This window comes from Amblyomma americanum, chromosome 6 (assembly GCF_052857255.1).
Source record: "Amblyomma americanum isolate KBUSLIRL-KWMA chromosome 6, ASM5285725v1, whole genome shotgun sequence".
Classification (NCBI taxonomy): Eukaryota; Metazoa; Arthropoda; class Arachnida; order Ixodida; family Ixodidae; genus Amblyomma; species Amblyomma americanum.
This window is the reverse complement of record NC_135502.1, coordinates 97,036,323-97,044,296: the sequence shown is the minus strand read 5'-3', so window position 1 is coordinate 97,044,296 and position 7,974 is coordinate 97,036,323. Positions and strand designations below refer to the sequence as shown.

General features: G+C 43.3%; 1 protein-coding gene and 1 long non-coding RNA gene across 2 annotated transcripts in view; one reads left to right on the top strand and one right to left on the bottom strand.

Moving 5' to 3' along the window:
- The first annotated feature begins 343 nt into the window (after positions 1-343).
- LOC144094863 (uncharacterized) lies at positions 344-4,450 on the top strand. Its single transcript, XR_013306605.1, has 3 exons — positions 344-415; positions 1,058-1,203; positions 4,088-4,450. It is a non-coding gene; the product is annotated as an uncharacterized LOC144094863 (long non-coding RNA).
- Positions 4,451-4,808: 358 nt separating this feature from the next.
- Positions 4,809-7,974, bottom strand: part of LOC144094862 (uncharacterized) — a 39,314-nt gene continuing 36,148 nt past the window's right edge. Inside the window, exon 3 of the mRNA XM_077628742.1 lies at positions 4,809-5,019. The gene's annotated coding sequence lies outside the window, so the exon portion shown is untranslated. The remainder of the gene's footprint in view (positions 5,020-7,974) is intronic.

The window sequence follows — 7,974 nt, the reverse complement described above, 5'->3', positions numbered from 1 at the left end:
GTCACCATACTTGGGCACAGCCGCAAGCCTGTTTTTACTGCCGTGCACATTTTTTAAATGGAATCAAGACGGCTACCTTGTTAATTTTTTAAAAAATTTTTCAATATTATTTTTATTCTTACAATTATCATTACAATTTAACTACTCGGCTATAAACATCAGTCTCGACCTCCTGCGTGCGTTCTGCATTTCCCGTTTCATTTCGTTGTTCCTTTTTGTTTACTTCTTCCGTCCTTACCATTCATTTTAATTTCGTCCAGGAATTATTTACCTCAAAAACTCTATGTGCCCGCCAATTCTGGCCCCTATGTGGGCATGTGCCATAGTATGAGGGCAACAACAACAACATCAAGGACAGCGAGCAAAGAAGAGGCGAACGAAGCAGCCAGGATTCAGCAGCCGCTGGACGTAGCAAGTGAGCCGTTTTAGTTATTTCCCCCTACCTGCGGCTTTCCGAGCTGCACAGCAAAATGTAGTGATTCCAGCTAGTATTCTACGCTTCACGATTTATGTCATCAGTCAGCTATTTCCAGAATTAGACCATAGGTCATGATGCCGTTTGCTCGCGTGCTGCCGATCTAAATGGATGACCAGATTCTGTAGGAGGGAGATTCCATTTCTCTTAGTAAAATTTTCGCATTAAAGGTGTTCTAGGTGGAGCGTTAACTTCCACGTATACAATAGACACTTAGCAAAAAGTGTATTAGCGTTCGCCATAACGTTAGTTCTTTTAATGCACAGGTGTGGCCACTGTACGTGGATCTTTAGAACATTAGTTCGTTTTGTGAGAAGCCAAGCGCTGCTATCTCTACTCTTGCTGCGGAACATTAGGGTTTGCGCTCACAAGGACGATTCATTTGATTCGGATAGAACTTAAACAGGCAGGCATTTGAGTGAGTGCGGTCACTTTAAACCGGGTGATGACACTCTTTGCCCGGGTACTCATTACCTCCGTTTACTCCAGAACAAAAAGGAAACTTCATTGTGCTTTTTCTGCAAATGGAACTTAATGAAGAACAGAACTTGAAAGTTACTAAGCGTGCTTTTTGTTTCAAAGGGCCACCTGCACGAGAGCCGGAAGCTTCGTAACTTTAGGAAACCATGGCACGTGAAGCAGCCTCCCTGACCTTGGCAGTTGTGCTGGGTGTCATGATCCTGTGCCTCGGCGTTACTTGCGGGGAATCTTTGTCGAACAAGGAAGCGGTATGTTTCACTAAATTTTTAAGACATTAATACATCGTTCTAGCTCTTCACGACTCAACAGTCGTCACGCGAACAGCTGCATGGCCCTCTGACGGCTAGCACAATTTCGCGCATTCAATCCCGAGTGGAGCAGCAGTTCGATAGAGGCGAGACACATAAATACGCGTGTAATGATACTTTTGTGAGATTGAAGTATCCTTGTTAGTATAAATTAATTCAGGTCCTTCAGTTTTGGCGCGATTTAGTGACGACAGTGTCGATTTCACGATTTAAAGTCCTGAGCTCAAACTCATTCGCCGTGCCAAAAACATATTTTTCAGATGAAGGCACGTGGTCTTTGTCGCTTAATATATGTAAGGCAAGTATTAGATTGCACAATAAATATTACTTAGAAAAACACAAGCTTTCATTCATTTCGCTGCACAGCTCAGTATTTTCGGATCTGTATGCCCTAATTTAATTCCACGCTGCCATTTGTCTCCGAAAACTGACTTCAGGAAAAATGGGTTCCTGTTGTTTCATTAATCCATTAAGAGGTCGATGACCGCATCTGCAATGAATGTTCTGAGATCAAGTTTACCTACAGACTTGCAGGCTGCAGTCCAAACATTCTCAGGTCTAAGTTCTGTGAAAAAAAAAATCGCAAAATGCGACACGCCGCACGGATTGTCCGCTGTACGCACGTTTAACTTCTTTTTTGCACATATGTATTTTTCCCAAGGTATTTCGGTGCTTAATGCAGTTCTCGGAACTTGTTTTTTTTTTGCTACAGTCTCTATGCAGTTGCCAGCGAGCAGAAAAAACACATCATTTTGCAAATACTCACATCGACTATCAATGAGAGATCTTTCATGGCGTGGCCAGATTGCTTACTTTCCTACTTATCGCTAAAGAGTTTGTTATAAACAGAACTTTTCCGATATGTGTGTTCACTAGTAGTTCCTGGTATGGACCAGCCGTTGTACCATCTGCGGTGCGGGCACTGAATTATTTTTTCCTTCTTCTCTTTAGCAAATTTTAAAGAACGTTGGTTAGCCCCTGCTGAACTTGCGTACCTCATACTAAGAAGAGAAAGAGTGTCATTATATTACACGTACACTGAAGCATAAATTTCATTTTCATAGACACGCACGCGTATATTCATGCAAAAGTCGAGAGTAAACGACGTGAGAAAAAAAGAAAAGCCAAATGCAGAGCACTAAACGACAGGAATACGTGGGTCGCACAAGTCACCACCTTTTAATAGCCCTATCTTCTGACTTACAATAGGAAGAATATGTGAACATGACTTCTGTGCATCTTGAGGCACAATGAACTTCACGTTAGATTGGTGTAAGGCCAATCTTGGCAAGCACATGCGCGAGTGATTCGTGTCACTGCGCTTTGTTTGATATCTTCCACTCATTTTTGCCTTGATCATAACGTGCGCACTTATGTGCGATCAGAGGTGAATTTTTCGAGGCTACAGAAAACGTGAACAGGCTGATTTCTTCTTGTATGCGCTGCTAATGGTTCTCGATGCGGTTTCTCTGTTTGTGCTGTTTGCATTACAACCCACGTTTGACATCTCTTATGATGCTAAAGGCTCATGGCAAGCAGAAACTGCTTGTCTCTGGACTTTATAATAATGTACGCTATTCATATTCGTCGGCTGGGATTTAATAGCCGGTGCTGGTCATTGCGAACGAGGCAAAACAAATGAATAGAAAGCATCGCTGTTTGGGACATCGCCCAGGGACTGCGTTCAAATGCTGTGGGCGCATGGAATGCTGGCCACATGCTTCAGCGGCACGATTACGAAGTTGTTCCGCACTGCGGTTCATTTTGTGCCTCTCTGCACGTCCAGTTCTTCCTGCTGTTTTTTCTTGCTGTCCCACGTTACAACCCTCCACCCCCCCCCCCCCCCCCCCCAATTGTAGATGGCAACGTACTAAATGGCCTTATTTTCTAGTGAGTCATTTTGACTTTCATTTCCTTTCATCATAGAACATTGATCGACGCTTGCAGTGATACAGGCTGTGACGGTTAATTTCTTGCTGGCCGTGATAGGACCGTGGCCACGAGGCCACTTATTTGCATAATGTGCCCCATGCACATGACACACTGGCGGACCGGTGCTGAGGTTGACATATTACGGAGCACCATGATGCATTTGACTCATCTCAGGAGCTTCATCGTCACTATTCCCATTTCGGGACAAACTGCGCGGTTAGTGTGCGAAAAATTGGCGGAACATAACGCGTGTGACTCGGCGAGACTGGATGCGGCGGCCATAGGATAGCTAGCGGCAGCGCCGTGATTAGATTGGCCGCGCCTTTGACTGGTCATTTTCTTCCCCATTTCTTGTAGTTGTCACAATTTACGTCACGCTAAACGAAATACGATAAGGAAACTTATTGTTACAAAATACAGTACCTTATGATGTAAACTCGACCGTTATCTGCTTACCCTTCTCTTTTTGTATTCCTTTATCTTCTCTCTGCGAACTAAGTTTCTCGCGCTTTTCGTGCGGCCAGGGATATCTTTTGCTTGCAGCAGTGGAAATGTACGCACTGCACAACAGCTAGTATTCAGTCCTTTGTAACTTCAGCTGCAGGAAAGCGTGAGGCAGTGCTTGTGGAAAGCATCAGGCAGGGCGTTATTTCATGCTTGAAGCACAGCGGACGTTTGGGCTAGTTCGTGAGCGATCATGATGGAAAACAGCGCAAAAAAGATCGAAACACAAAGACAAGACGGAAGACAAGGGGGAAGAGAGTGTCTTCCCTCTTGTTTTTGTGTTTCTGTCTTTTTTGCGCTGTTTTCCATCAGGTTCATGTTTGGAATTGCCGAATTAGGTTCTCAATAAGCGAAGCACCTCGGAGTGAGTACAACTGCCTTTACCCAGGAGCCCCTCCTGAAACCCGCCAGCGGAGGAAGGGTAGCCTTCCGCGCAGTGTCACCCCTGCCCGAGACTGCCTACGTCAAGCAACGTCCGTTCAAGGATTCCCTGCGCGTCAAGAAGAATGGCGGCCCGGACCGCTTCTTCGACAAGGACGTCGACGCCTTCTTCGTTAACAACGACTGAACTAAATTACGACTGCGCGTCGTTTACCCCGAAAGGAGTCTGAATGTAATTGGCGAAAAAGCTCTCTCTGACCAATCGCAGCCTAAGTGCAAGGGGTTCTTTGTTTGAACTCGGATATCACTGTAATGCAGGTTTGCTAGTGGATTACTTTCACGCAGAATAAAGAAAAAAAAACATTCAAAACGGCGCTAACAAAATCTTGTCCTTTTGTCATTACTGCGAGAATTCGCGTACTTTCATGTACAGTCATGATACAATTACTGATTCCGATAAAGTGGTTTTAGTCTATTTCTTCGCAACCGAGTTATAAATAGTTACATTTTTTATCAAGTCATCTCACGACCAAAGCAATCATTTGTATTTCTTGTGTGTACTACAGCTCGCCTAGGCGTTATTATTGATTAGCGGTCCTGCCTTACACTTTTACTTTCATTAGCGGGATGCCATCACTGCGTGAAGAGATTTCATACTGTAAACGTTCTTTGCACCACCAGAGTATTCCTCATATCAGAGGTGATGAAATCACATTTGACGCTTGACTCTGTAAGGATTGTTTTATTTCGCATATCACACTAGGAGTCAACATTCGGTCTTCAGACCAGGTGTAAGCACTGGCCGACAGCAAGGTTGCTAGCGGCTGGGAGACTAGGAAGGGCTTTTCCAGTGCCCATGGTGGTCTCGCTCGATCCAAATTCGCCCCTCGCTGGTTTCAGAGCAATGAAGCGCAGAAAGCTTGTCCCTCAGTGGATGTCCTGGACAGAAGGCAAGGCAGCAGGAGTTAGCGACGCAGTACAGTGTATTAAGTTGCTCTTGATTTTCAGCAACGCTTCGTGCGCAGGGATGGCGGCGGCCCAGTTCCGCCTTCGCAGACACTACGGTGAAGCGCGGATACATCAGTGATCAGGATTTCTTGTCAGTTCACCAGATCAGCATACTTTCTATCTTCGCAAGTTCTGCCATCCGCGTTGATACTGAGCAAAAGACGTTTTCTAATCCGGACACTGTTTGTGCTTGATAAACAAAAAAAAAAGGACCGACGTCCTATGTGACAACACAGTTTTCTCTGTGTGTGACAATTTTCTTTATTTTGTAACGGTTAATTTTCATTCCCTTGTCTTTTGCGCCTGCTCAGTTCAGCCTTTGATAACAAAGCTGACGAATGCGATTCCTTTGTTGCTATCAACTACTACGTTACAGGCTGTAGTATGCGTATTAGAAATAGCGCGAAAAAAAAATTAAACAACTCGCTAAGAAATATGGCCCCAGTAGCCCTGCAGCCTTCGGAAGACTCATCAGATATGTTAAGGTAACAATACATTGAAAAAGAAGGCGGGGCGAAAAACATCCATATTCGACGCCGAAACTAGATCCTCGTGCGAAGCAGAGGTTCATTCACAAGGGGCCGTCCTATGTTATCCAGGTTAGATATAATCGAAGCATTCCTGAAGCAACGGGAAGGATGAAAGAAGCACAGGTAGAGCTACTAGCTATAATGAATTTTCTGCATCTGCCCCGATATTTCTGTATCTGTCCAGAGGGTGCAATCCTTGGTGACAAAACTACCATTACTGAGCACTTTAATAAGCACTTCCATCGTGTATTGTCAAATCCAAATCCATCTAGGTTTCGTAGGTATGCATTTATTTTGTTTTCCTGATCCAGACATTGTATCACTGCCAGGATTAATTTCACTGTTGTTAAATCTTAAAACTAAGTCCACTTCTGGTCCGGATAAAATACCTAACATATTTTTGCATCGTTATGCCAAAGTTATTTCTAAATTTCATTCAATATTATTTCGCACGTTATTTGCAACAGGAAGACTGCCTTCCGACTGGAGGAAAGCTTGTGTTGCGTCTGTGCTTAAAAAGGGTGACATGACACTTGCTGCAAATTATCGTCCCATTTCACTCACTTCCACTGGTTGTAAATTGGCAGAACATATTTTAGCTAACTACATAACCAAATTTCTAGATTACAATGGTGTACTTTCTTCAGTTCAACATGGTTTTAGGAAAGGCTTGTCCACTGTGACCCAATTAACTTCGGTTATTCACAGCTTTGCAACAGTCCATAACCACTCGGGGCAGGTCGATGCCATTTTTTAAATTTTCAAAAAGCTTTTGATGTTGTGTCAGATGCTAAACTAATATATAAACTTGAACTAATTGGTCTTCCTAAATTGATAATCACGTGGTTTGCATCATATCTCACCAACCGTGTACAGTTTGTTAGCATTGACGGTTATCATTCAAATTTTTTACCAGTTACTTCAGGTGTTCCACAAGGTAGTGTGTGAGGCCCGTTTTTATTTCTGACATATATGAATGATATCGTTACTGTTATATCTGATCCGGTTCAAATTAGGCTCTTTGCTGATGATTGCGTTTTGTTCAACGAAATTAACAGCCCTAATAACCAAATCCTCCTTAACTCTAGCCTCCAGAAAATTGACACATGGTGCAGTAATTGGGATATGAAGCTTAATTCCGCGAAAACAGTTTTTATGAAAATCACCAACAAAAAAATTGTACACTCATTTTCTTACACCCTCCCATCGCACCCTCTTGTAGCAGTTAAGGAATATAAATACATCGGTGTTACCATAACTAGTAATCTAAGTTGGAATAGTCATATTGCCAATACATGCTCATACTCCTACTGAAAACTTGGATTTCTTCGCCACAAACTTAAAAACGTTCCTTCCCGGATAAAGCATTTAGCATACTACAGCCTCATCAGACCCAAACTAGAGTATGCTTGCACAGTCTGGGACTCATATCAAAAGGAATATTGAGGCATTGGAGGCGGTACAGCGGAAAGCCGTGCGCTTCATCTTTTCTAAATATCGCACATCTGACTCTCCTTCCATTTAAATGAAAGAAAATGCCATCCCACTACTGCAAATACGTAGAAAAATTCAGAGGCTAAAATTTTTATTTCTGCTGAAAAACAAGCTCGCCATGAGTCCCGACCTCAACGTTGCACCCCTTGCAACTCGTCCCACAAGACATCATTGTACAGATTCTTTAACGCCGTATGAAACTAAAATTAATGCCTTTAAATATTCTTTTTATCCATGCACTATCGAGGAATGGAACCAGCTGCCTTCTGATGTCATCATGTTCATTGATTCCGTTCACAAATTGTTGTCATACACCTCATAGTGGTGTTTCGTATTTATGCATGTTTTATCGCAAGAGTTGAACATGTCAAAGTGTATTTTACTTATGTTTCGCGGGATAAATTGATATTGACAATGCTGTATTTTTTTCACCCCTCCTGCTAGGGCCCACTTATGGCCTGCAGTATTTGTTAAATAATAAATAAATAAATCTAAGGGCAGTTGGGACAGTAAGGTTTTAGTGCAAACTGAAGCTGCAGAGCCCCTAAAAAAGTAGCACTGTGCTTTCAAATCTTTGCCAGGGGAAAATTTATCCGCTCATGCTTTGCGTGCTTAGGTCTAGGGGTTCATTTTTTGCAGCGGGATGTTTTTATTTTGGTCACCGTAAATTCAGCACCATGAATAGTTGCGCGCAGCACATGGTATCCACGCTTGGAGAAAGATAACACAGCGGCGGCGTCTTCGACGCAGCACATCTTCCGTGCTCCGTAAGCGGTCGTTCCAAGGAACACCGAGCAACGACAAAGTTGGAGGAGAACAGGAGAGAAGGAAGGGAGTGCGCAGCGCTTTTTCGCTTTTACAA